Raw genomic sequence first — 24,856 nt, 5'->3', positions numbered from 1 at the left:
TGAAATGTTAAAATTGAAACGAAGCGCAATGCGTGGCAGACGGATCCAAACAATTGGAAACCGAAATGCGGAGGCGGACCGCGAAACCAATCGTGTCGAACGTCAAGTGGATGAAGTCCTTCTATAACGCTTGGCGGAAGCACTGAACCTCAGGTATTAAAGGGGCCCTGAAAGGCGTTTTGAGCACACTAAATTGACTAGCGCAATCGTTAGATTGCGTCGTCAACATCATCTGTGCCAAGTATTACTCTTTTACGCGCAGCGGAAAGCTCACACTTTTGTTGCAGAGTTTGTCGCTTTTTTCTCACCCTTCCCTTCGTGTTTTTGGACGCCGCCATCTTCTCATGTCTACGTCATCAATTCCCAGATGTTCGTCATGAGCTAGACATCCTGCTATTGGGCGGCTTTTTCACGCACTTCCGGCAAAGAGATGAGTCGTCTGCTCAGCGTCGGCTCGCCGGCTGATCTGCCAGCGGAGTGCCGGAGTGCTTGGACATTTTACGACAAACGAAACAAGTGTAAACAAACTCTTAACTATTTGTATTGAATGCAACAGGGCCATAACACGACATGGATATTCTCTTACTTGAGTACGTTCCATAAAGAAAGCGTTGAAGCCCCGTGGCACTTCTTTCTTGCAATCGCTGAGAACGCCCTGAGCCGAATTCCCGGGTTTGACGCATACATTTTATTCAACTTCCAAACAATCCAGAGAAGCGTTTTGAACGAACACAACGTCACAACATGCGTTGCAAGTCCGAACCGCGATTGACAGACGATGGGTTGCCTCCTCCTGCCACTCGTAAATTCGGCACTCACCTCGCGCGCGGTTTGCGGGGACGAACAGCAAGTCACTTAACTCTGGCGCACAAGCCGAAATGGCTTTTAGCCACGCGCACTGCACATACCCCATGCGAGGTAGAGTCGTACGCCGCTAGAGAAAGATAATCCAGACCATGGGAAACACTAACCACCCGCAGAAGCACAACGTCGCATTTCATCGCGAAACAAAGGTGTCCACAACACACACACCATCGCCTCCTGTAATGCCAAACGCATCTCGCACTTCCAAATGGGAGTGAGTAGTCTGCCTGCAGTGCCCATATGCCGCGAGGTGGGGCCCCAAGCTGAACCGGGATCACGCAACCGTAACTGACTTCCAGAGCGGTTTGTGCCTTGTTGCCAGGGCAACCGACGTTTGATATTGCCAAAGAAATGGTGCTCGCTCCAGCGCTAGAAAGCTCAGAGCCGCGGCGGAGCATGTTTTGCCAACGTTGCCGCTCTCCACCACGCGTCGCCCCAAGCTGAACTGGCGTTTTGTGCACGGGTTATGTATCGCTTTAAAATGTCTTTTTAACATGCCGCCGGCTGGAATTACCACCGCCACAAAAGAAGACCCGGCATCAGCGGGGCCACATCTCATACGGCGCTTTTTGGATAAACAGTGCGCTGTGCATCCAAGGGAGCGAGCGCAGGATCCTCCCCGTGCGGCTGCGAGTTCGCCGCCGATAAAAAGTCGCGTGCCGCAGATAGCAAAGTTCTGCAGCAACGTACACCGCGAAAGGGCAAGGCCAGGCCGCCGCACACATGGGACCAGATTTTTCGTTCGCTTTTCCAGCCTTGAGCGGAGTGCGGGCTTCATGGTGTCAACAAAGCTTGCCCGTAGCAGACGGCTGTGTGAGTAGCGCAATAGCGGAAGTACGTCACCGCCGAGGAGCGCAGCATCATGGGAGGGAAGGCTTGCTCGCCGTCAATAGCGGAGAGTAAGTTGAAAGGAGGAGGAAACGTGGCGCGACGATAATGCGCGGTTTTGATTTACGATTTCTCAGCTAATACTCATCGCTTCAACAAAATTCTTGCGGGAGGAGATTGCTAATACATTGCTTTATTTGGTTACACGTACATCCACGCATCGGCGGAAGGTATTTCAGGACCCCTTTAATGTTGTCGCATCAGAACCCTGTGGAAATGCGGGGGACTAGTCCTCCGACTGCCCTTGGCCTGGACTTTAGATCCGATGACACTACCTCTATGGTCGCAGTCAGTGACTAAAACGCGACCGAAAGAAAGTGGTCGCGCGTTTTATGTTTGAGACATTTGTTTTGCGACGCCACACCAATCCGGCCAAATCAATCTTGCTGCGTACCCGAATTGATATAGTGTTCATCATAACTAAGTGAAAACCACTTTACACTTCCAATGGTCATCCACACACTCAGGGTGGAACAGTCACGACTTTGTTAATGCTAAAAAACGGTGCGGAGAGCGGGCGAGAAAGTGGCACACCCAACATTGCGCAACATAGGACAAGCGGACGGACATCGTTATAGGTTGCTGTTATAGTGGCGTCCAGTAAAACTCTAGACAAACCGCAAGAAGCAGCCCGAAGTTGAAGTTTGTGAGTAAAAAAAGTTTATTTTACAATGCAGAAATTATTTATTATTGCATTATTTGAATGTATATTACCGATAGTTATAATAAACGGTTGGAAGTATTGTACCACTTGCGGTTGGCTACGACGGAGGCTTCTGCAGCATCATCTCGCCACAATGGGTGGCGCCGCCCTCCCTGTTATTTTTCTTTTTCCGCGCTGCAAGTTGCAACGGCCCGCGGAGATGTTAGTTGTCTTGAAACGTTCAGGTACGTATCCATATTTACCGAGTAATTACTTGATTATGTCCTGGAGTGGTCGCCCTGCCGCTTTTGCCCTTTGTTTCGTGCAATGTTTTCTCGTCTACGCATTTCATATTTCCTTCTTGATTCGATCACTGGAGCGCCGCAGCGTTGCTAGTGCGCGCGATTCTCCTTGGACGTTATTTTGCTAGAAATTTAAGTAACGTCTTGTTGCGTTGTGTGGATAGCGTGAACCTTTGGACTAGGAGGTACCGAGGGGGAAGGGATACATTGAAAGGCAAGCATATTGCATTGTCTTATTTCGCGGTAGCCTGAAGCGAGCACGTAAATAAAGTCTAGGATACTGTTCATTTTAATTGCGGCCATTTTTCAGTTAGAGACGCGTAGTTTGTGAGAATGCAAGCTGCTTAAGTACATGTTTGCTTGTTTACGCGGAACAAAGAGTACCGGAACAGAATATGACCACGACTTGAACGCTCGGCAAGCGGCCCTTCCAGTAGCAGTCTAATCGTCTCATAATGGCAGCCGGTCGGTATAGTTAATATTACCAACTCGTGTGAGAGCAGTGTGCTTGATGTTTACTCAACATGTAAACTGCTTCCGCTCACTGACTAGTAAGGGTCACTAATAGTGACTCTGCATGGCCAGTGAGCGGACGTGGTTTGGCCGGCAGTGTAAAGTTAAGATAGACTGCTCCCTTTCAGATGCGGAACACCATCGAACACGGCCGTCGTGCATGTGAGCAGTCCGTCTGGCCGGGACTGCTCATGGTCGGAAGCTTGCAGGCAGTGATGTATGTTTCAAAGCCATACGATGGGTGTAGAAATAAATCTTTGTTCCTTGAATAGAAAAGTACCTTTTTCAAGCAGGATATGCTGGCTATAAAATTCCGATAAACACGCACGTGCTTTTTAGTATACGTGTGCAGGTGTGTCCTTTGTTTAGTTAGCGTTAATCTATCAGACACAACGCAGGAACTGGGTTTTCCAGCTAAATGAGGTGCTGATGTACTCGTCAAAGAACCTGTTGTGTGCGTGTGTCTGCAGTAAGTACTTCTTACTAAGGGATGGAATGAAGCTGAAACGGTTTGCTGCTTATTTCTTGAGCTCATTTCATTCCTCATACCAGACCTTTGTGTCTGACATAGAGGAAGAGACCTTGTGCTGGTTTGGGGTCTGACGCTGTGAGCACTAAGGTCATAATGACAGCCCATTTCTCACAAGCACTGGCAGCACACCTATAAGGTGTACGCACGGTTTCCTCGACCGCATGGCGGCACTACCTGCACAGTGGCTCCAACTCCATTTGTACGGTTTTACAGGTGTGGACGACACAATCCATTTCGGGTCTGCGGTTGTAGGAAGTATGGGCAGTGCAGTCTGGAATTTCACAGCAACAAAAATTCTGGCTACTTCTTACAACAAGAAATTCGCAAAATTCATGAATCACGGAGAAAAAAATTCCCCCGCATTTCCCCGAAGGGGAGTATGAGGAAGTGCGAAGCACGGGGTGATGCTATGAGGGGGAGTTTGTTGAAGTTTGGTGGCATTTTGCCCGTTAGTTACATTAACACCCCCTCGTGATCACGTTCGGCTTAACACGCCTCGTTTGTCCCTCTGCGGAAATCTTGGTGAATTAACGTGTATGTTCGAGAGATGTTCGAGAGGGAATGTAATCACGCACACACACACACACACGCAAAGTAAAGTGAAACGACAGTATTTATTTCAGCACTTGTTTGTGTTGTCGTTGTATGCGACGATCATTACGACCGCCTTGTGGTCGCTAAAGTGGACCGTTAAGGGTTGTTGCAGGACAGCCCTTACATTACAGTTCCTAGCAAAGGCCAGGTCTATATACCCGCCGTTGGAAGCGGGTTTGTAGTATCACGTGTACACCACGCAGTTATCAAGCCGCTATAACGCCGCTGAGTCGCCAACGCACGCCACTGACGACGTAGTTTGAATGCGTTAAAGATATAAGGCGCGTTACTAACACTCATGTCAGCGTCGCGTCCGTGGCTCAGTCGGTAGAGCGTCGCGCTGCGGCCGCAGAGTCCTCGGATCAAAACCTGGCCCCGGATGGTGTTTTTTTTTATATAGTGTAGTGGCCTGGCTGGCGCGCCGAGAGAGGGTGTTGCGAGCTGGAGAGTAGTAAAGGGGCTTTACTAGAGTAGGCGAGGGGGGAGAGGAGGCGCTATGCGAGCGCCCTCACGCGTCGGAAATCCGGCGCCGTTGCTAGGCACGGTAGCTAGCTCCGTTGCTAGGCTGCGGACGGAGGACGGCGGTGGAAGCAGGAGTAGGCCCGACTAACAAGTGCTTCGCACTTAAAAAATTCCCCCGTACCTCCCCGAGGGGGATTGTGAGCATGCAGAAATGCATTGGGTGCACCGATGAGTGTGATGCGATTAATGGCGAAGAAAGAGGCGAGAGTGTGAGCGTAATCATTTATTTTTTTCTTTTCACACACCCGTCATTTCCGCTTCGTTATAGAGAAGCGTCTTCGAGACCGCGTTGAGCGCAACCGCCAACTGCAGAGGATCGTTCACGTCAAAGTCGTCGGGAATCGTTTCGAACTCACCGTCAGCATCATCGACGTCGTCTTCCTGCGGTTCCTCTCGTTCGCCGCCTTCATCGAAGTGATCGAGCCGACTCCAATCGACCCGAACGTTGATGGCGCGATACAGCCGGGTGTGTTCCATGTGCTTGAGCCAAGCCAGGATGTTGCCGCGCTTCACCAACCCGCGCTTGTACGTTGCCGGACTCATCAGCCTCCGCTTGATGTGAACGTCGAACGCAACGTCCTCGGGTACCATGCGAGGAAGGCACCGCACAACCTTCGATACGTCGATGGGCACGTTCACCGCCTGTCCCTTGATTCCAAACTGCCCGTTGCCTCGAGTCAGCCGCCTGATGCTCATGAAGGGGAGTCGAGGCGCGATGAGCCACTCTTCGAGCGGGTTCAGATCGGGAAGATGCGCCGGCCGAGGAGGATAACGGTAGCCAAAACTCACGCAGCCCTCCTCTTCGCAGCTTTGTCTTCTTCTCCTTCTTCTTCTTCAGCGGTTCCCCTACGGGAAGATGACGATGGTGGTTGAACGCGAAGCTATCTCGTGATGCATTGTTTGGTTGGCCAATCCCTAGGGGCATCATGCCACAATCATCATCAGGCGCGCTGCGCACGCCGGCCAAGGGACGCACGACAACCCCGGCTATAATACATTTCTGCATAAAACACCGCCCACACCATGCCGCAAAGCACGTTTCACATCGACAAGCGCGCTGTTCGCGAGGCAGAATACAACCGCACAAATGGCGTCGGCGTCGCCCCGCAAGTATTGCCGCTCCGCAGTAAAAAGCCCAGTGTTCTGAAAATGTGCCCCCACTTGTTGTAGTGTTTTTTTCCCCATGCATGCATGCATAGTACTTTTCTTGACCTAGTTTCTATTCAGAGGACTTGGTGCTATTGTTCCCCTTTGTTGGTTTGTCTGTTTTAGAAGCGATGTTATGTTATCAATGTACTGTACCGTTTGTCACCATCTTTGCACAATTCTAACATACCTCTAATTTTAAAGTGCAGGAATGGTTACTTACGATGATTACAAAAGATAATTGGATACCAATTCTACCTTACAGATGTTAAAGGTGCGACACCATGTGCCTCACAAAAGACATTCTTGAAGCATGTGATGGTGACAAAAATACCTTGTGCTCCATAAAGTTGCTTATGCAGCTCGTGCTGGGCTCAAAGGGAAGTGAAGATTGTTGCAGTCAACCATTACTTGAAGAGCCTTGACCTCCATATTTTAGCTTTGACAGGCCATTGTTTCATTCACTGCTCCTTTATAAATACTGAGAGGTGGGTCTCGAAGTTCGCACAAACATATGTGCTTGAACCTTCCACCGAAATATTGCATGAAAATTTGGAGCTCCTTTCTTTACGTCAATCACGCGCGTCTCTGGAAAGCCCAGTTGCTGCCACTTGGTTCTCTTTCTCTTGAGTAGTAAAGAAATTTCGCCCCTGAACAATTCTTCGTAGAAGTACTTTTTAATGCAATATCACTGGAGCAAGTGATAGCAGTAGCATAGGCTACACAGTTGTTGTGAACGCCTCTGAATGCGCTGTATTGTGTCAACTGCGAATTGCACCTTTTACATGGTGCACAGTGAAAGACACTGAGTTGCCAACCTTTTAGCCGTGACTGGAACTCTGCCGAGAGTTTCAAAGGCCACGACTCCACTGTCAATTGAAAGCTTTTTGTGTACCAGAGGCAAAGGCCTCAAACGTGTCGTAAACAAGAACATCCAGAGACAAGTAGTTTTTCTTCGAGACATATCCGAAAAAATGCAAAGCTGGAATTTTGCACAAAAATGCAGACGTTGTTTATGGCTTTTGATGCCTGCTCGGTCACTTCAAGGGCCCGCACATAAAAAAAAAAAAAGTAACCTTCGGAGTCTATGTTCCAGCACTGAGTAGTAGGAAATATTTATTGAGTGAAAATATAAGAAAATAAAAGCAATTCAATCAGCTTTCTCTGTGACATTCACAAAGTTGGATTACAGGGTTGCCTGATGCAGACATGCAGAAATGGCATTCAATTCCACTGCTGAAGCTATCTACAAGCAGCTGGTTATAAATAGCGCTACAGTGTACATGTAGCTGCACACGTTTTCGCTAAAGGGGCCATGCTGGTGTTGGCTTGTCGTAGAAGGTGTGAAAATGAGGGTGGTTGTAGCATCTGCAGTAATACAGTACGGCTGAAAACTTTGTAGACTGTAACAGCCAATAAGTGGTATGAAATAAGGAAGCACTGATAAGTGCGTAAATGCACGCCTTCTGGGAAACATGGGATTGTCAGCCAAATGACGATGGGTGGGGTGGATTATGTTGCGTATATAGTTGTGGGAAATCTTTGCGTTTTAGTTGTGGTGTGTGGTTTCTTCTGTAATAAAGGGCTTTCTACCTGCCAGCCTCTGTCTATCCCTATATTACGGATGGGTAATCTGCGCCACCGCTGCACCACGGTGGGGACGTTCCTGTGAGCACATATGAATGTGTTGCATGTGTGTGACCGATCGGCTACCTTGATGAGACAATTTTAATGAATCTCGTGCCAGCTGGTGGCGTATCTTCCCAAGTCCGGTCGTATTACGTGTACTTTGGTGTATGTCTGTTTACTCCACTGTGTATACCATGTTTCACAAAAGTGTTGCCTGATGTGGGGCTTGAGGTAAGGGTAGGTTAATGTGGTTATGTCCCCTGCGTTCGTAATTGCAGCAGCAGCAGGCCATTCATTAGTGACCTCGTTGGTAGCCCGGAACCCAGCATAAGAACCAGTTCATGTTTTGGGAGTACACAGGCATGATGGTTTTGAAAACGAAATTGAATATCAGGTTTGGCAGGGCTTCTGAGATGACAATGTGCGCCAAATTCTCAAGGAATGTGTATAGATTATAGACTGTGATGTACAATCTACAATAAGTATTCAGTGTGTACAATGAGTAAAATCCCACACGCCTCTGCTGAAAAAACTGTGGTGTGCGCGCTAATGGCTCCGCAGCCGTAAAGCTTTGTCAATGGACAGGACAGGACACCGTAGTGGACTTTTCGATACATCACTCCAAAATTCTGCGTGTCAATATTTATACTGCAAATACAAGAAGTGCTGCAAAATCGAACTTTTCGTCCCTAAATTTTATTTTTTATTCGAGACATGTCCCATCAAAAAGGCAGGACCTGCCATGGTGGCGAAAAATTGGTAAATAAAGTCATAAAAGTGTCTAGAATAGAGACCTCGAGGTCACATGATTGTTTTTTAATCTGTGAAAATGGCGAGGGGAAATAGATTTATAATATAGCAGCCCGGAATGTCGGAATCCGTCAAGACGTTTCCTGCTCGAACATCTCTCCGCAAGCTGGGAGAGTTCCTCGGGCTCTTAAACTTCCACCGGTGGTTCATTCCGCCTTGTGCTCAAGTACTCCAGCCGTTGACCGACCTGCTTCGCCAAGACGACCAAAAGGCCCCAGAATTTTGTTGGTCTGACGAACACCAGAACGCTTTCCAGAAAACTAAGGACGAACTGGCCGCGGCTACCCTTTTCATTTATCCACCGCGTGATGCTCCTACACGCCTCACGGTGGACGCCTATTCCACATCGGTCGGATCAGTGCTGCAGCAACAGGGGGGTGCACAGTGAAGGACACTGGGCTTCTTTTCGAAACGCCTGAAGCCTGCAGAAGTACAGCACAGTACGTTTGGTAGGGAAGTGCTGGCAATCTATTGTTCCATTAAGCATTTCCGCAACTTTCTCGAAGGTTGTGAGTTCTACATCTTGACAGATCACAAACCCCGCACCTACGTATTCCACAACAGTTCTTCCTACTCAGAACGGGAAATTCGTCAGCTCTCATTCATCTCTAAGTTTTCTACAGACATCCGCCACGTTCGCGGGGTCGAAAAGGAAGAAGCCGGCGGCTTTTTTCGCGTCAATGCTTCCGGCACAAAAGTCCTGGACTTCGAGGCGATGGCCGCGACTCGGCGGAAGGACACTGAGTTGACGAGACTGAAAGGTGGGGGATCTTCACTCGTGCTTTCGGGGGTGGCACTTCCCTACGTCCAGGGCACGATAACCTGCGATACCTTTCAGGCTACCTCACGACCTTTAGTCCCACTGAATTTTCGCCGAGTGGTATTCAACACTTTCCACTCCATCAGCCACTCAGGTGTCCGCGCCACCCAGCAGCTGATAGCAGAACGCTTCGTTTGGCCGGCTTGACGACAGTGCGTCTTTGTGGAAGACGCGTATTGGCGAAATACACAATACGCATCTTCCACAAATGCACACTTTCGTCAATCCGGTGGCCGACCGGAGAGAAAGGAAAAGCCCCGTGTCGCGGGAGCCGCTTGCACTGGGGTGCCCAGCGGCTTCCGCTACAATGATTTTAGAAAAGCCGGGACATGAATGTATCGCAAATGGCAGATTTTAAAGGAACATGAGACATTCATGAGGTTTTGAAAGCATGAGGCAAATTCATGGGCGTAAGTGGTGTTCTAGGCTCCACCTCTCATACTAACCATGAAGGCTTCCAAATGGCTTTATCCTTAAAGCTCCACATGGAGGACGGTGCCACAGGTGGAGTACCACGTCTGATATTTTTATTGTATTTTGAGGCGCGGACCCATAATCCCCACTGCCATTGCCCATGCACGAATCAACAATGCCGTAAAAACGCGAAGCATAAAGTGTTAGCCTGTATTCTTGGAATAACTTGACAAAGTCATGCAAACGTTGATTGTTCTTGGGCATTTCAGTTGAGGTAGTTTAATGTGTGTAATAAATGTTACCTTTTTGTAAAACACTACCCTAAGAATTTCTTATTCTGTTTTTACAGGAATCGAGATACCGTGAAGCCTCCTGTCAGGATCTGGCTTGATCCCACACTTCCTGAAAGAACGATACAATAACTTTTTTAGGGTTCAGTTTAAACCGCGTTTGGTATGTTGACGCCTAGCTCCACAAATTGCTATGTTACATTATTTAAGGAAAATTTGGAAGTCGTCCACGTACATTGAAAAAGAAATTGATGGTGGCAGTCTCTTTCCAAGGGAGTTCAATTGTACGATAAATAACGTGAAGCTTACGACACCCCTTGGGGCACGCCATTTTCTTCAACGTGCACATTACAGAGTGCCCTACCAACTATTACACTAAATGTTCTCCTTGACATGAACTGCCAGAAGTGTTTGGCATGTCGCTCAAAACACCGAATGACTTCGCGTCTCTAAGTACTCCCTAGCGCCATACCGGGTTATAAATCTTCTCGATCTAAAAAAACTGCTGTCATACAGTGCTGTTTTTGTATGAAGGCACTTTTTAAATATGATTCTAATGTAACAAGTACATCTTTTCCAGATTGGCCATCCATGAAGCCGGCCTGGCAGCTGTTGAAAAGACTACTATATTCTAAGATGTTTACAAGTTCCTTATTTATTATTCTTGAAAATGAAGACGACTTGTAGACGGGCGTAGTAGGGCGGCACAACACCATCAGAGCTGTCCGACCGAAGACGCGGTTGCTATTGCTAGGGCTCGGGGTGTACGACTCGCGATAACTTCAAGAGCAAATTTGGTGCTGAAACCTGTAATCGTACCTGGGACCTCTACAGGTGAGTCCCACTGAGTGAATTTTGCGCCTCTTCGGCCGCCCTCTTACCTCTTCGAAGCAAGAATGAAGCCGCCACTGGGAGAAGCCAAGTAAAGAAAGAATCGAGAATGGTATCGCCGTATCGAGCCCTTGTCAACCATCATCTTCTTGAAAAGCATTCCCAGGAAGATTGCCATTCTGTTGGGCCGGTTACGGTTATTTGGGGGGGAGCGGAGGATGCGTTCTCACCATCCTTAAGGGACACTAAAGGCGGAAATAAATTTCGTTTCCACTAAAAAGTCATTTTTTGTATCTTTCTCGGCTTTTGTTCGGCGAGCAACAATGCGTAATTGCTGAGAAATAAGGAAATAAAGCTGGCCTTTCTCTCACTTGCTTCCCTCTCATTTTTGGTTACGTATCCATTGCGTCACAAAATGGAAGGGAGGGCCCAGTGCGGTCTAGACTGCGAACGCTGTCATCGGTAGCTTTTACGTCTCCAAGCCATGGCCGACTATGCAACGTGTCTGTAGCCGAGGAAGTCAGTTTTGACTTTTGTGATTTTTCACCGATGGAATGAAAAACAGGTTTACATGCTCGAGCGTCCTCATATTGCGGAGTCCCAGACCACATTGAGACGGCTTATTGTTTAGCAACCCAAAGATTACCTACCTCGAGCTGAAGGGTAAGTAGCTAGTGGACACCATGGATTCGCCGCTCGTTAAGTCAGTATGATGTTTGTTTATTTGCGATAACTGCGTCGCCTAGTTAGGAAAATAGGGTAACCATTATGGAATATATTTAAACTTTGTAATACAGCGTAGGTCCAAATCAAGCTGGAGCTTCTGTTGATCTCGTCTTGCGCTTCCTCTTCACCGTTGAAGCCTCGCCCATCACCACTTTACCAGCTCCACTAGAGGTACCCTCCGAAGCTCTTTCCGCCCCTTTTCTTTAGCCTCAAGCTTATGGTTGATCTTCTCTTGACCTTCCTCTTGAACTTTCCGGCCTTCCCCGCAACCACTTGACCAGCCCCCTGAACGGCATCCTCCAATCTCGTTCCGCTGGCTACCTATCCCCAGGAGCACCATGCCTAGCTCCGGCACAGCTTCAACGTACCTAAATCGAGCACTGGAAATCCATAAAATTACCAACCTTCCTAACTAAAGTTGAATGAAGCGCGGAACGTAAACGTTTTGCCAACCTTCGCTGAAAGTGCGTGCAATGAATTGTCCACCCCGAAAGAGAAAAATCGCAAACAAAGACCGAAGCCTTGCGAAGATTTTTCGCGCACTATGTAAACGCAACTACGAATAGTGTAAATGTATACCGACAAGTGGTTTATTTGATAAAGGTATACTGTTGTACTCCTTCTTTATGCTCTATGCGTGATTGTGTCATCTGGAACCGTTCCCGTTTCGTGATTTAACATGTTACCGCTTTGACAGAATGGAGGCTCCGTTTAACGCACGCACGGTTCATGTACAGATATAAGACGTTTGCAGTAATCCAATCGGCCTTTGTGGCAAAGAATTGATGTGATTGGACAACCGACAAGTCAGTACACACACGCAAGACACTAGTGTGCATTTACGACCTTGTCCCTGTTGTCCTAGAGGCTTCAATTCTTTGTTATGTTCTACCAACAGCCCCAAATAGCGCTCTCGTGGTCTATAGGAAAATGAATTAGTTTTTTGACAGAAGGCCATCAGTCCCACTAAGACAGCTTTCGCTTGACTGTGGATGATCTGCCGGCGGAGGCACCACTCTCAAGACAAATGGCAGTCTTATAGACTAAACTAACCAGCCCTATACCTTGGGCCCAGTCGGCATTACTTCACCACTATGCGCGCTCAGAAATCGCATTCCCTCGCCGAATTATTTTTCAACAAGTCGTTCGCGCTGTACCGAGCAACACAACGTGTATCATGTGGATCGCAAAATGCAAACAGCGCAGGCTCTACAGCGACGCCTACAAGTACATTTTGAGATCACAGCCCTTTGCCTTCCCTTTGACTGACATGTTGTCCTTTGCCTTCACTATGACCGACGTGTTGTTACTATTGTTATTCTGTCGAACTATCTCCGATATGTTTACTCACTGTTTCCGCTTTTTTTCGTTACGGTGGACAAGGTGGCAATGATGTATTTTGATTTGTATGCTGTACATGTATGCACTCACTCTCCTCTGTAATGCTCTCGGGCCTTGAGGGTAAATGAATGAATGAATGAAAAAACAAATAAATAGATAAATAAATGTCACTAGCTCAGTCACAAAGGCCAGCCCTATCAACGTCATCTCTGATATGATCGCGGCAGTTCAAATTTCACCCATGTCCTTATCTGGCCACTAGCCCTCCCATGTTGTGATCAGGATACTCGTAATTGTCACCTAAAATTCCCCTAATTCCGGATAACATTGATACGAATAATGGCCCAGTCAGGCGTCACGAGGCACGAGGTGGAACATAAAACGGATCCAGGGCTCACAATCCGAGCAGGTGTCATTCCTTTTCCTTAACATGGGGCCCCACCAGCCCGGGACCGCGTAATTACATATTACTTCCTATTCGTGGATTACCGTCCTAATTGCGTAAATCCGGCCAGCACATCCACTGCTCACCCACGAGAAGGAACGCAGTTAGCGCCCCCTTCAGGGTCGTTTTTTGTGCAGGGCAGTATTTTTTACATCCAGCAATCCTCCAACCACAGAAACCAATACCTTGCATGTGCATTATACACTGCCCACTTTTTCACTCTGTGCGGCGCTGCTCTTTTAAACTGTTCCCCTTAATATTTGGTGGTGAGCAATGGGAGGGTGCGGTGGGGAGCTCAACCTTTGAGCATAGTGAAATTGCTGTTACTATAGCCGCACAAATGCTACCAGGTCAATGACGCAATCCAGGCACGAGCGGCCACGACGGAAACCAGCCATGACTTGGTTACAATGTAGGCGGTGTAGTGCTCAAGGAACCACCCCAGTCGTGCAAGAAGAATTCGTTCAATCAGCTTTCCATCGCAATTAGCAAGTGGATGGGTTGGTGTGCCACCGGGTCCATCAAATATTTTCCTGGTTTCCGGACCGGAACAGGGCAACTACACCTGCGTATTTGAGGCACCATGCCATCACGCCATAGTTTGTAGCAATATGTTTTTGAAGGGGCGTACGGGGCGTCGTTCCCAAGGTGTGAGAGCGCAACATAGGTCACTCGAACAGGCCCAGACGATGACCATCGATTAAACCGAGCTAATGCCGACTCGAGATACTCCAGCGAAAACAGGACGTGCTTCAGAGGATCCCGGCGATGCGGGAATGTTCGTGGCTACTGATGATGTCCAATGTGCCGTTACATTGGCTGCCCGAATGCAGGGCTGCTCTGCATCTTAGAGCTCTCCATGCGTCTGGCCAAAAGCCACAGCATTGCATGGTTAGAGCTGTTGCTCGGAAAACGTTCCGCGCACAGTTCTCGATATTCCGGACACATTCGTGTGAAGTATGAGCGATTTACAAAAGAACTTCTAACGTTGTGCTTGCACAATTGTAATACGTCATTGAATCTTCTATATAATTCTGGCAACTCCCAAATTTTGAAGATACTTCCTTCGTCGGTACTGTCGTTCGGCGCGCCGACGGGCAGCTCTAAGGCCTTCCCGGTCGACCACGAACTTTGCGATTTTAGGAGGTAGAAGGACGGAACATTTACAAGCAACCAGCATTCTTCCAATGGCAGACTCCAGTTCTGTATACACAATATTCCGACTAAAATCTTCGATCAGTGATTTCAATTTTGGCCAATTGTTCACGTGGCGTGAGGGTCGAAGAGATTTTGTACTCAATTATTCCTTAAATTGGTCAGAAATTCCCGCTCTCATAGGTAGGTTGCATATCTGCGATTCATTGTGTTCAGCGGTATAAGTACCGCGGTACGAACATTAAGTCAACTGCGTATTGGCTGCGCTGTTCATAGACGTTAGAGGAGCGTATGACAACGTGGAGCGTCACGTCATTCTTGAAGCATTGGAGGCATTGGTGCTTAGCGGCCATGCCTACCAGTGGGCGGGGTGTTATCTCCCGGGGAAGTCGTTCTTTGCAATGACTGAAGGCGGTCTTGACGTCCATACACTATACCCCCCCCCCCCCAACCCGGTGTCCCCATGCAGGCATCTTGAGCCTCACGCTGTTCAACCTCACACTGATAGGGTCTATCTTTCAGAAACGGTTCACTTGCCCATTTACGTGGATATTTCCATCTGGGCAGATGGAGTGACTCGACCGCACATGCGCGCGTGCCTGCAAATGGCAGAACACTTGACCAGTTCCTATGCGCACAAGCAAGGGTTGGAAGTGTCCACCAGCAAATGCGCAGTGCTTACGTTCACAGAGAATGCCATATATGCCAGCCCTCTGTCAAATTAAGGCTAAAGAGTGCCTTCGGGGAGATATCACGTTTTTGGCCTAGGTGTCGACAGAGACCTTAATTTTAGCCCCCACGTGCGTTGTTTGAACGAAAGGCTGTCTGCAGTGGCCAGTGTTCTCTAGTTCTGAAAAAGTGTGTTGGTGCGGGCTTGTTGGTACATAACTGAATATGGAAAAACAGCGCTAAAACGGGACAAAGAACGTGACAAGACTGGGCGCTGGTCTTGTCACGTTCTTTGTCCCGTTTTAGCGCTGTTTTTCCATATTCTCTAGTTCATTGGTGGTTTAACGTATGGAACGTTAAAACACGTAGGGAACGTTGCAACTATACAAAGTACTACTATTGCGCTCCCCACGGTATAGCCTGTCTGTACCCACAAGTACGTGCCACTCAAGTATTCTACAACATCGAGGATTACAAGCATGCCATCGTCTACCAGGGTGCATGCAAATAGTGCGACCATTTCTCTGGCTTGTAAACACCGTTTGCCTGCTTACGAGTAAATTAAAGCACTTAAGGGGCATATTAGGCACTAGACCACAATGTCGTCTTCGGTGTTATCACAATGTCTGATCGTCACCTTGAGCGTGTGCCACTTAAACGACCCTATACGTCCTTCGCAAGGGTCGTAGCTGACCACATCAACAGCATGACATCTGACTACATTTAAACCTGGATGTAACGAACCTGTATGTAACAATTTTCTGGATTTAACGAAGATTTTCACTTCCTCATTGCCACCCCCATTTCACCCCATGTGTTGGCGACCTCTATGTGACGAAGCTGTGGCGGCGGCAAACGTTGATGTAACAAATCCGCTCCGATACGTAGGAAAGTCACTGTTTTATGCGCTTTTTATGAAGAATAGGCACTAATTTAGTGATTTTCGCCCGCGGCGCAATCTACTGTGCGTTCTACGTGTGAGCGCGGTGTCGCTTAGGTGCGAGGCCTGCCTGTCGGCGAGTAGTTGCACGTCGCCGCTGCTACCTGTAGTGTCGGTTCTGCTGCCAAAAAATGAAAGTTCTTAAATTTCTCCTGCTAGAAAACGAAAAGTTTGGTCTTGTCAAGACAACCTCCTAATTTTAAATGTGGTCCGCCACCGAGAAAGAATAACGTCGCCGCCCGGTGAAGTATTCCAACTAGCAACCTCTCAACGATTTTGAGCGTGCAAAAGAGCCCCAAGTTCTCAAAATGGCGCCCTTTCAGAATAGGTTTGGCCCTTGAAACCTGTTAACGCGCCGAAAAGTGTCAAAAGGCAAACGGGGTATTTGAGTTACGTTTGCGCATACGGTGGTAAGTGATCTTGCTCCTTTTGAGTTCCTTGTAGTGATTAAGCTCGTGGGAAAGCAGCCGGCGCAAATCACGCAGTTTTTCAGTGGGAAACCCTTCAGTATGAACTCACCATTTAAGGGCGAGTTCACCGTCGCCTAATTATAACGGTCTGGTTTCATTTCTACTTCCTTCACGCAAGCCTTAACTCGAAATCTGCATGTAAAAAACCTGTACGTGCCGAAAAATTGCAAATTTTTTTCAGCTTTGTAATGTCCAGGTTTAACTGCATACACCTGCAATGAGGCCGGTGCTCCCGCTTTGGTGTGTGATGCAGAATCGAGCGTATCCTAATATCTCAGCCGTGACGAAGAAGCCATACTTGCTACCACTAGCACAACAGCAGCACACTCTGATTTATCTGCTGAATATGAGTCCAGTAAAATCCTCTGCTGGCATACGGGGGCTGAGAAGGCTCTACGATGCGGCTCAATGCGATGAACGTGTCAAGCTGTAGCTTCTCGGCCATGCTCGATGACATTCAGCAGCATGCGCTCCCACACGACATCGTGCTGAACTTCAGCATAGAGAAGCGGCATCGAGTGCTGAACGCTTCTTCAGCAGACGACTTGCCCCCAGCTAATCCACCGGTGAGCCCCTCCCCAGCAGACGACTCGCTTCCCGTCAATTTATTGGCGGCGTCCGCTGAGTCGGATGATGAGTTGAAGGAACTGCTGACCTTCGTGAGGATTCAGCTGGAGAGTCTTGAGCAGTGCTGCGGGTTGCCCCAACGACAGTTCGCTGACAACCCTACCGAGAAGCAGCGAAATAATCTACTCACGGCGTCGGAACTACACGCGCTGACCGCAAACAAGAGTGCTTTTTTTGCCGTTCTAAGAAGCATGGAACGCGCTCATGCACCACCGACATCTCGCTGGCCACTAAGAAAGAACACCTCGCGAAGGACAGAAGATGTTTTAGGCGCACGTCTAATACCCCTGTCACACGGGCACTTTCAATCGCGATTGAAGTAAATCGCGATCGAGTTTTCGAGCGCGCTCGGCGTACTGCCGTTGCTACACGGCACGTTTCAATCGCGATTGAGAAGTTGCACGGGTTGCGCTCGTGTTCGCCAGATGGCGCTAACCATGTACTTGCGGCCGGCGTCTGGTAACTTCGCGTGGTTGTAGGTATTCGTAACTATGTAAATATTACCTAACGCTTATTTGGGTCAAGTTATTTGACACAATTTGTGGCGTTAGTTGAAGTTGTCACATTCGGTGCCATTACTGAGCGGGGACGAGAGTATCGCCGCTTTCGTTCGATCGCGCTTGGAAGCCTCGATCGCGCTTGAGAAACCAGGATTGAGTTCGAGCGGGATCGAGCTCGATCGCGATTGAAACTGCCGTGTAGCAGGTGCCCGATCCGGATTGAGCTCGATCCGGATCGACTCAATCGCGATTGAAAGTGCCCGTGTGACAGGGGTATTAGGGTCATCAAGCGAGAGGCTGCAAGGCCAGATTGAGTTGTGCGTCGTGCCGCGGGAGGCATGCAACTACCATGTGCGACCCTTCGTGTCAGAAGAATAGTGCAACCGAAAATTTGCCGGCTGCTACCGTTTGCGTCTCGGCCACAGCTCGAACCGCTGGAGGGCACAAACTGCCAAACGTTTGTGATAACGACAACGTAGTGTACCTCCAGACGTTCTGAGCATGACTGAGCCATGACGGGAGGAGCAGACTGCTTCGAGGTATCCTCGACGGCTGCAGCCATCGATCCTTTATTACCGAAGATCTCGCAACCAAGCCGCCTTTGAAGGTCGTGAACGAGACGACAATCGCCTTCAACACGTTCCGGAGTGCCTCTACGGCGGGCGCGCAGCAGCGCAATGTCGTGCAAGCCCCCTTCACAGCCAGCATGCTGCAGATGCCTACACCTTCGAAGCCATAGCTGTACCCGTCACCTGCCAAGATGTATCGGCCCCATCAGCTAGCATCTCCTTCGTGCGTAAACTGCGGGGGCACGGCAAGGTCTGCGCTGATGAGCAAAGCCTGATAGGTGCAGATTCAGAGCCCGTCATAGGTATCCTCATCGGATAAGACTACGTCTGGGGCTTACTTATGGGAGAAGTTATCCAGTGCAGTGAAGTTGGAGGACGTGCAGCGGTAAACAGTGCCTTCGGGTGGATCCTTCATGGACCCACCACACGGAAGTCATGCCTCGAATGTGCTACTGGTACGATGGTTTGCGTTTTGCGAGCAAACAATGCTCTAGTAGCTGAATTAAAGTTCGAGAAAGCCTCACCCATTCCGAAGAAACAGTGCAAGCATTTGCCAAACAGCACTGGAATCGCGCCACCCGTAGAAAAAGCCAAGTTCCTCTAATATTACCGCTAGATATGCAAAGTGTTGGGCTACGCAACTAGGCACGCTATCATCAAACATATTGACGAATCGCCACCTGTGCGTGTGGCCTCTCAGGCAGAGCCAGCAAACTCTAGCAAATGACAAAACCGCAAACTGCGTCAGATGTCCCCTGTTGGGCCTAAGACTTCGATAAGCACCGAGAACGAGACCATAAAAACACATACTTCTTCAAAAAAGGAAGCAATACAGGTGAAAGCTAAAGAACAATCTAGGCAGTCTGATGGGGACACGGTACCAGAATGAAGCGAAACCTGGGGTGTCCTACTAACGGAGACTGTTGAACCGCGGGGAAGACTCACAACGCTTGAAAACTTACAGCGCAGTTCGTCCGAAGACCGCAGACTAATCAGCCCCACCTGCGTTTCAGCCAAGTACCCGAAGAGCATCACGAAGCTCATACCCAAATGTCGGATACTGCGGAAAAGGACTGGTCAAGGACAAGGAGTACTTGGCGCACGGAAAGCATCAGCCGGAGCACGTCTACAAATATTGCGGCTAAAGGAAGAGATTTTGTGACAGAAAGGAGGGGACGCTGTGACATCGTGAATCGGTTTCCATATAGACAGTAAGGGGTCTGGACATTACAAGTCCTGCTTATAGGGTCTGCGTCGACCAAGGTGAGGGGATGTGGCCTGTAACTTCCTGGGCGGGGGGGGTATGTAGAAAAAGATGATGAAGTAGTAAAAGAGAAAGAAGAAGCAGCTTGCTTGGAACGGTGGCCTCCTGTCTCCATCTTGTCTTCGCCCGTCCCTTTCTTTACATGGCTATTTGTTTTACTCCTATACACGTTTTTCACACGCCATTTAGGACAACCATAACAGTACTGTTGAACCAACTATTCCAACATACTTTTGGACGAAAATATTAGGACGCATATTTAATCGCATAGGGTCTATCCCAATATTTCTCTGCAATCTATTCTCCGTATAATTTTGTTCCGTCTTCAAGTCATAGTAAACATGGGACCATGTGGGCGAACAAAAGGAGCCGGTGAATAATAGCGGAAGAACTTGGATACAGAAAAAAAATTATTTTGCAGTGCGCAGCCAGAAGTGGCGAAGACCGGAGATGCCGAGCGGAACGCGTTCCGCGCCCCGCTAGCAGACGACGCTCGCTTTCCTAGCGCAACTCGCAACCGCAGCGCCGCGGTGGCGAGAGTCGCGGCCGGCCGCCTTCTCTCCACGGCCGCGGCGGGGAGATACGGAACTGAAACTAAAGCGTGGCAAACTGTTCGCATGGCGACGCAGTGAAACATCCCCCTCGCGAAGGGCACGATCAAATGCAGAGCATTTCCAGGGGCGCACGACGTTAAGTAGTTTGCGTTACGTTAATGTTGTTGCACTTGTGGCAACTGCTGACGAGAGAGCGCTCGTCAGCAGTAAAATGGGCAGCCTCGGCGCACGTTGAGTCCGAGAGAGGGGAGAGAGTGTCCTTGAAACGTGCCTGGGTGCGCTATCGAATGTTGATCGCGCCGATAGCAAAACGTCTGAGCCGGGCATGTCGAAGCGAGCGATGCGGACAACTACGGACGCCAAGAACGGGTGAGATCGTGAGTTAAAGAAATGCTCTCCATTTAAAAGTAACATTTCCCGTATAACTTGGCAGCGCAGCGACCAGATGTGCACCGCCTGTCGACGGCTGCACTTGTGAAGGAGTTATCCCGAATAAACAGAAGGAAACCAGATACGGCTGTGTGACTGCGTAGTTGAGGCCTCGTGTTTGTTGAAGCGAAAAAAGTGACCTTTCCATGCATTACAGCTCTGGCTCTTTCTCCAGCGGAACTAGCGCAGAAAGCTTCGTACTTTCTGCGCTATAATTTTATTCACACATTACAAGTTCCAAGATTGGTGTTATATACTGTACGTAATGTCTGTGTCGCACGCCGTAGGTCAGTCATTTCACCTTCAGAACTTTAGATATATAAGGAAGAAGGAGGCCAACACTTTCAGATATGCCCTTGATACGCCTTTTTCTTGGACGTAATTTGGTGTACATCCAGTGAGCCAGTTAATGTTATCCCTTTTACTCGCATAAAGACCGGAAAAAAATGATGCCGTTTAGAACTTGTTTTATTGTACCATTTTATATAAAGGAATCTTGCTCCCGTTTTTTCCCGGGGAAATATTGCTTTATGCTGAAGAAGATATCCAGTACGTCCTTTTTATTCGGTTCTCCGAGTGCCACGAAGTGTCGACAGATCCTGAGTCGCGGCTTCGCAGCGGTGCTATGGTTGTATCAGCAGAATTCTTTTGGTTTCTTCTGGTTGCTACACATCAAAACAGGAAGAAAATGACGCACAAGAATATCTAAATAAATTTTTACCTTGTTACATCTTTTCCACTGCAACGTACAATTACACTTTTATGATTAATTTATAGGTTGTAAACATTTGGCGCAGACGACTTTTATTATATGTAGGCAAGCATGTGAACTGGTGTGTGCCTAAATCAGAAGCGCTAATAAACTTTCGTGGAAATATTTTATTTCGTTTGCGTTAACAGCTGAGATCAATGGCGGCTACACTGAGGAGATAAGCGCGAGTTTAAATAATGTCCCCGCCTAAAATATTTGTAAAGCTACTTCAACATAATCTCAAACAGAATGTCATTTTGTCAGCTCCATGTCAATGATGACTAAAGTCAAGTGTTTTTGCGTTAGGCATGTATCGCAAAAGTAATTCAGATATAGTCTTTAGTGGACTGTAAGCAAGCGAATGACCCCATGTACTTCAACGTTGTCTTTTCTCAAGTTTGGCGTTAGCGTCTCGGAGCCTCTACAATGAGCACGTTGACATGGGTTTTACAGAAGGTTTGTACCAGCTCGTAATATTACTTTTTCAAGCTGCGATGGAAATCAACTACAATTTCCTTGATAACTCTGGTGCAATTGAAGCGATTGCCCTACAATGTTCACCGAGTGTAGTTAATTAAGAATACCTGATTCTATAAGAGAGAATGCGCATATTTTTAGTTAAATTTTAAATGTGAGTGACTGCGTGTTCCCGCAGCGTAGAAACGGTTAACTGATTACCCAGGGGATCAAAGCACCGGCAATTTGCGGGGGGCGACCCTTGTCGTTTTCCTCATCATCAACTTGAGAAGATATGTTCACAATGAAGGATAAATAACTTTGTACTAGACCTCTGATGCTTGTGTTATGTGCGGCCAGAGTGAATCGGTTCTTTTTCTTTTCCTCACTTTCTTTAGCCCTTCGATCCAGTTCACTGCCTTCCCTCTATTAATGTCCCTCGTTAGCAACTGTGCTCCTTTGGGAGGCCGGCTGTTAGTTCGCTAAATGATGTGAATAGAGGAGAGTTTGTTGCTGAGCTAGTTGGTGCATATTAAGTTTAGAAGAAACCACCTGAACATGGAAACAAACTCTCAGTTTTTGTTAACATTTAGTCCTTTGTTTCCGTGTTCAGCTGGTTTCTTCTAAACTTGATGTGAATAGCCCAAGGTTTTTTTTCTTTTAACTATGGTTATGTCTGCTACGAGATTTTTCTTTATCCAAGACACCAATTTCCAAATACTTCAGAATCCACCCTTGGGAGCTCACGTGCGTTGAATACCGTTCTATGAAAGCCAAAATAACCTACTCTGCTTTTCTAGCGACGCTGTGTTCCGCGATGCGTAAAAGCTCCGCATTTCTTGTACGCACCCAGCGCAATCTACTGGTTCGCTTGTAATGCTCACTCTATTCTCTTGGGCACATACTAACAAAGCTTCACTGTTAGGCCTCAGTGACCGGGCTAGAGAATCACTGGTTCTGCCCCGATGACCTCTCTTCTAGCGCCAGCAGTGCTAACGTTTTTTTAAGACCCGTGATCTTTTTTCTGCTATTCAATGTTCTGTTACCCCAATTTGATACTTGTGAGGAGAGTTCAGAAGCGGAGCATGGCCTATCATGCCTTTTAATTAAAGTTCTGCATCGTAGCGGAAGCACCCGATTTTTTTTTATGTTGGAATGAAATATTATTACTTTACATTGTTTCCTGCTGCCCCACACACAATAATTGTATTCCGGGTTTAGGTGTCATAGTGTTTATCAGCGCAAGAAACTGTCTAGGTATTTGTGTTTAACAATCATCGTGATGCATTCAATATTCTTGTATAAAATTAAGAGTTTTATGCATTTAAATTTACAATTCCTTCCATTTTCTTCATGATCATACTCGAACCACCAAGAACTTTCTACATGCTGGTCCTTGACCTCTTTTTTCAACTATTGCCCAGACTCACTCTACTAAACAAACTCTTTGCAGCTAAAAAGTGACCGAAATTCTGAGAATAATGCTTTATTCTCTTTATCAAATTTGCTGCAGTCATCCCATAGCTAACGTTTTACAGGCAAGCATAAATACCCTTTTAGATATGTTGAGAACATTTCACCAAAGCCTTTCCTGGTAGGCAAGTTTGCACTCTTCTGGTGAAGAAATATCCCTACAAGGCACCCCCTCGACTTGACCAGCCAGAATCGTATGTACGCCTCCTGTATTGCAGGTTCTTTCAATGTATGTAGAAGTGCTGTAGTGCCCGCAAAACAAAATGTTTTTTTTAATTTCTAAATGCGCTTACCGTAGTTTATTGTCATATGCGCAAATCTGTATTACACGACTAAGGACATGAATAGTACGAACTGCTCAAGTAGCCTTTATTGGTTGAAATGTGTTTGAAATACAGGATAGGTTGGTACAACTGCATTCCCTACTTGTATATAAACATATAAACATTGTATATAAACATTAAAACATCTTTTTTGTGCATTGCCTTGTCCATTTTTAGGTGATCAAGCACTTTTCTGTCATCTACTGCAATTCTTTTTCACCTGATGAGTTACTATTGAGACCTCGCAAGCTAAGTTAATTTTTTCAGTACTGTCCCAGGCTCACAGCGCCTGAGGTGTCTGTAAGGCTGAGGTGTCTACCAAAGCAAAATAACGCAATTGACGAAGTACTGAACCCTTCCTACCCTCATCCCTTATTTAGGCGCAAGGGTACGTATCTTCGTGTAGATTGCCTGTCCTTGGCTTATGGCGTAGAAAAAAATTAAAGCCGTTCCACTCAACGTGAAAGCTGTCGGATCTGCAGAGCAGACTGCCACATTTTGCGTTTACTATCGTAAAAACCAACCCAACGGGCGTGCTTAACTAAAGGAACGCGGGCGCTGCCGGTTAATTACGTATATTTTTCCTCAAATATATCTATAGTTTTCTTTGCGCTAAACAACGGGAGGATGTATGACAAGCGCCACCATTTCACAAGTTTTGAACGCTTATGACTATATAAACCGTTTCGCTTTAGAAACCTCTGGGGTACGCCGCGAACAGCAGCTTTACCCCGGGACGCCGCCTTGGTGCTCTATATACTTGCGTTGAGCGAGTGAGCTAGGACAAGGCGAGCGCCTGAAGTTCTCTACACTTAAAAGAACCTACAGCCCTGTCTCTGTCCCCCAACCCTCAGGAGCTGTGGCAAACACTGCTGTACAGCCCCTGCCTGTCGGAACAGCGCCTGCTCACAGGGAGAGCAGCCTAAGCTACGACGGCGTATCGATTACTGCGAAGATAGAACCACCTCTACAGAAACGCCATAAATTATCACAGTAAAATTTTATCTCTCTCTCTCGCTCTCTCCTATTATATTCCTTTTCCTCGTCGTTGTTGACCTTCCATCTTGACTTTTTTTTAATATTGCCATCACGTGCTTATGTGGAACAGTACCATCGACCCCTCACAGTACGCTATCTCGCACATTATTCCCGGAAATACAATCTAAATTAACAGCCGTAGAACAGGCGGCTTAAAAATAATTGCTCTACCCCGGAGATTCCAGTAATGAACAGGTTGTCTCTTGTATGAATCGTTGATTGAAGAGCGCCATTTTTGTAATTACGGTGCATGAAGCGCTCGACGTCAGATTTTCGATGTAGCGGGATCCGCGCGGGCGCAACCGTGGGTTGAGTGTGATATGAAGAA

General features: G+C 47.6%; 1 long non-coding RNA gene across 1 annotated transcript in view; it reads right to left on the bottom strand.

Moving 5' to 3' along the window:
- Positions 1-20,944: 20,944 nt before the first annotated feature.
- The window catches only part of LOC144167286 (uncharacterized), a 45,194-nt gene continuing 41,282 nt past the window's right edge, over positions 20,945-24,856 (bottom strand). The window contains exon 3 of the long non-coding RNA XR_013321921.1: positions 20,945-21,152. This is a non-coding gene — a long non-coding RNA (uncharacterized LOC144167286). The remainder of the gene's footprint in view (positions 21,153-24,856) is intronic.

The sequence above is a fragment of the Haemaphysalis longicornis genome, unplaced genomic scaffold (genome assembly GCF_048455015.1).
Source record: "Haemaphysalis longicornis isolate Haplotype H1 unplaced genomic scaffold, Haemaphysalis longicornis Haplotype H1 scaffold_2, whole genome shotgun sequence".
Classification (NCBI taxonomy): Eukaryota; Metazoa; Arthropoda; class Arachnida; order Ixodida; family Ixodidae; genus Haemaphysalis; species Haemaphysalis longicornis.
This window is presented reverse-complemented; position numbering and strand designations above follow the sequence as displayed.